Below are 4,595 nucleotides of genomic sequence, written 5' to 3'. Positions count from 1 at the left end.
ACCCCCCCCCCCCCTCCCTCAGTGTTTTCCCTCTGCCTGGTGAGCATGGCTACAATAGTCCTTTGGGTATCTCCCTCTGTCCCAGAGGATGTCAATAATCTGCCTCGCCATACCATTGCCTCCCCAGTGGCCTTAGCATTCCTCTTGGCCTGAAACAGCTATACACCTTGCCTGAGAGATATCCTGCCTCACTAGGTCAGCACATCAGTCCTAGTGAAACTTCATTCTCTCTCTCCATTCATCAGCAGTAGGATTTTTCCATTTTGATGAGTCGTTCCTGCATCTTCTCCTCTTCTACTACCTGGTGAGTCTCTGAGCTGTGGTATTTGGCTGTGGTCTTGAGACCTCCATGACTACTGCCACAGAAGCTCTACTTGGAGCAGGTACAGACCCTGAAATTACAACAGTAAAACAAGCATTTTTTTTTAGTGTCATTAAGATAAAAGTGATGTACTTCCCAGGCAAGGTTCTTTGGGTAGATGTGATATCTTTTATTAGACTAACCTAAACAATAGAGAGTATGCCTGAAGAAGGGTATTTGTGCCCAAAAGCTTGCAAAGAACAATTTTCCCAACTATTTAGTTGGTCTAATAAAAGATATCACACATATGCAAAAAACCTTGTCTGCCTATGTCCTTAAACCAAAACAGTTACAACCAATGACCCTATGTACTTCCCAGCACATCTCAGCATCCCATTTGAAGAGCCTTTACATTTTTTCTCCTGGTTCCTGAGATGGTAATTTCTGTTGCCCAAATGTTCCAGGACAGGGGAAGGTATATGCCTACATGAGTAGTATATCGATCTTTCCCAAAATCAAGCAGGAAGCTGGCATTTGAAAGAAACATGAGACTCCTGTGGTAGTGGAGCAGGCAGGCACTTGTTTGCAACTTTCTGGGGCGTTATTGGTGGAGACATGGGGTGCCAGCTGAATTCTCATAGCCAACTGTGACCAGTGAGAGGCAATGACTTTACCTGCAGTTCTACTGTATCAATTTCTTTACCTCATGTTTACAGGCTTATGTGCCTGGTTGCCCTGGAGAGGTGCGATTCAAAATGCTCAAGGGAAGGGGTTGGGGGCCAGGTATTAGTGGCCAATCCACATACCAATACACAGCAATGGGAAGATAAATGGGGCAGTGACCACAGATATGGACTCACCCACCTCAGCCCTCCCTCCACAACTGACGGAGTCCCTGGGCTAGAAGTAGGTAGGAGCTCCATGGTTCTATCGCTGTCTGAGAGCTGAGAGATGGGAACGATCAGTATTAACCCCTTCAAAAGGGCTGAAACAGTGAAGTGCTAAGCTGCCCATTCATGAAGTATGTGACAAATGTCACTGAAGTCCACAAACAACAGCCTGGAATGAGCAACAGAACTTTCCAGAGACCCCCATTGTCCTCCCCCAGAAATCTGAGCTTGCATTGCTCGCCTTTTCAACACAGCTCTATACTTTGATGATTTTGTAGGGAGATATTAAATTCACCCTGGTGACAGGCCCCTGTGAACACAGCAAAAGACAGCAGGAGAGACTACAAGTTATAATATGGACCCCTCATTCTGCAAGTAGCCTTATGATGCAAGGGATCCATGGGGAGGGTGCGTATGGAAAGAGACCAGGACTGTCGCATACTAAACCACTGAAACTTACCAGGCAGTCAGGGGGCTGTCCATCACGTCCACATTGCCAGGTGATTTGGTCCTGGGTGCTGGGAGGAAAAGGACTGGCTGGTCACAGATGGCTGTAGGGGGATTTGTCAGTAATGGTGGTAGGACGGTTGGCATGAGTAGAGGTGGTATAGTCAGCAGGAATCTGGAAAAAATTGCTGGCTATGATGAGGGAAAAGAGGGGCATGATGTTGAGGTCCTGGTCTGGTGTGAAATCAAAAGGATGATCTGCCATGCTGTTTGACATCAGTGGCATAGGAAGTTTCACATACAGATGGGTGGTAAAACCACCCATGAGTGTTCCCAAAAGAAGGAACAACTCTATTTCTTCTGTGCCTGCTCCTTTGCTGTGATGGAGGCAAGGACTGCAGGGTCTTCCCACTCTTTCAGGTCAGAGCTCTCCAACTCCCCAGTAGCCTCAGGGCTGGCTCCAGAGTCAGCAACATAACAGAGCTCTGCCGAGTTGTCTCCCACAAGAATCCCTGGCAGCTCCTTGTAGGCACCAGCCACCTTCCAAGCACCTGACATCCAAATGGCATCTTGAACCTTCTTATACCTCACCATCTTATACCTTCAAGAGGGATGCGGATAACCTGGAGAGGGTTCAGAGAAGGGCCACTCGTATGGTTAAGGGCCTACAGACCAAGCCCTACGAGGAGAGACTAGAGAAACTGGACCTCTTCAGCCTCCGCAAGAGAAGGTTGAGAGGCGACCTTGTGGCTGCCTATAAGTTCATCACGGGGGCACAGAAGGGAATTGGTGAGTATTTATTCACCAAGGCGCCCCCGGGGGTTACAAGAAATAATGGCCACAAGCTAGCTGAGAGCAGATTTAGATTGGACATAAGGAAGAACTTCTTCACAGTTCGAGTGGCCAGGGTCTGGAACGGGCTCCCAAGGGAGGTGGTGCTCTCCCCTACCCTGGGGGTCTTCAAGAGGGGGTTAGATGAGTATCTAGCTGGGGTCATCTAGACCCAGCACTCTTTCCTGCTTATGCAGGGGGTCGGACTCAATGATCTATTGAGGTCCCTTCCGACCCTAACATCTATGAATCTATGAATCGGAACTTTGTCCTTGACCTGGTACTGGTGCCAATCACAGTTGTGCCTCTGAGCAGCTATTTTGGAGGCAATGCACTTAGTTTGGTTGTGGTGGCCTGCCCAGGATGAATGCCCAGCATTCTCACACCCAGATGGCAAGAAGGTGCGTTATCTCTGCCCACTTCCGATTGGTAGATCACCTCAAACAAAATAGATGAGAGTGGCACAGACATTCTGGGTGTAGGCTGCCAGTGACGTGTTCCAAAAAAAATCCTCAATCCATAACAGCAGAGACTGAATCCTTAAGGCGGATGTTCAACAAAATGAGGATGTTCAACAAAATGAGGTGTGCCAATCCTGTGACCTCAGAGCAGTAGAGTTTAGCACAGGGACGGGCAATTATTTTGGGCAGAGAGCCACTTACCGAATTTGGGCAAGCTGTTGAGGGCCCCATGGGTAGCCCCACCTGTAGACAGGTGCCCTGCCCCCTGGTCGCCATCTTGTGACTGGAAGTCTCGCCCTCTAACCCCTGACCTTTCCCAGCAAAAGTCCCTCCCCTTGCCCCCAGAGGTACTCCTTTCAGCAAGGGGTTTTGCCATCTCAGAACCAGAAAAATACCAAAGTATATTCTAAAAAGCAAACATCAAACCATTCATTAATTTGATTTCCAAAAATATTTTTGTCCTTTCACATGCATCTGTGTAGTGTACACAGAGGTGACTGAACAATAGCTTAAAATGAAGTCTTATTCTTGTATATCGTGAGAGATGTATATAGGTTTGTAGGGGGCTGTGGGTGTGTGGGTATATGGGGCATGGGTGGGTATGGGTTTGTGGGGGGCTGTGTGTGGGGAGGGTGGCTGGGATGTATGAGGGGGTGTGGCTATGGGGGTCTGCATGTATGGCAGTGCGGAGAGAGATGTGGGTGAATGCATATGGTGGGGTGTGCATGTGGGACTCACCCTATGAACACACACACACACACTGCCCCTGCCTGCACACATACCACACTGCTCCTGCCTACACACACACAACACACATAATGGTGGGGCCTCATGCTCCCCGGTCCCGCAATGAAACCAGAAGCTACACGGTGCGGGAGCAGGGTGGGGGCAGGAAAAGAGTGAAATGGCTGGGGGGGGGCTGCTCAATTCTGCTGAGGGCTTCCCCTGGGTCCTACTGCCCCTGCCTCCTGTCAGCTTTGGACAGGCAACCAGGAGCAAATAAATATTAATTTACTAATTTTTTTTAGGGGCCCCACAGGCCAGATAGAATGGCCTGGCAGGCCGGATTCAGCCCGTGGGCTGTATTTTGCCTGTCCTGGTTTAAAATAATTACCAGAAGTGCTATCTTGGAGCAGTAGGGGGTGGAAAGCAGAGCAATGTAGGATGCCAGAGGGTCAATCAACTCCCTATTGCACCCTGCTGGAGGGTGCACATGCAACACAAAGCTCTTCAGAGTTATTCCTCTTTTTCCTGGGGTTATTTTTGAAGTGGAATGGCTATATTTCAAATGCTTCATTGACTGAGTACATCTGTACCTTCTATTTTGGAGTGCTTTAAAAGGTACTTAGAGCATTTCAAATGTTATATGTTATACCAATCTGTGCCCTCACCGTCTTCCCAGATGTTTAAATGCAACTAATAATAGCATATGCACAAAGGTGTTTTATTTTGTTTTGTGGTTTGTTTGTTTGTTTTTTTAAAAGGGATAAGTGGCCATTTTCCTGATAATTCCTCATAACTTAAAATATTTTCTTTCAACAGAACACACAACTGTGCCCTACAGTGACATCATAAAAAAAAGTTATGGTTTGAGCATTTTAAAGATGGCTGAATCTTGATCAAACAGATTTTCAGAGAATACTTCCCCCCCCACCTCTCCCCCTC

At 47.8% G+C, this 4,595-nt stretch overlaps 1 protein-coding gene across 1 annotated transcript in view; it reads right to left on the bottom strand.

Annotated features, from left to right (window-relative positions):
* Nucleotides 1–4,595, bottom strand: part of GSR (glutathione-disulfide reductase) — a gene marked incomplete at its 5' end in the record, with an annotated part of 50,427 nt that overhangs the window by 10,628 nt on the left and 35,204 nt on the right. The window lies entirely within an intron of this gene.

Source organism: Alligator sinensis, unplaced genomic scaffold (assembly GCF_000455745.1).
Source record: "Alligator sinensis unplaced genomic scaffold, ASM45574v1 scaffold578_1, whole genome shotgun sequence".
NCBI lineage: Eukaryota > Metazoa > Chordata > Crocodylia > Alligatoridae > Alligator > Alligator sinensis.
This window is presented reverse-complemented; position numbering and strand designations above follow the sequence as displayed.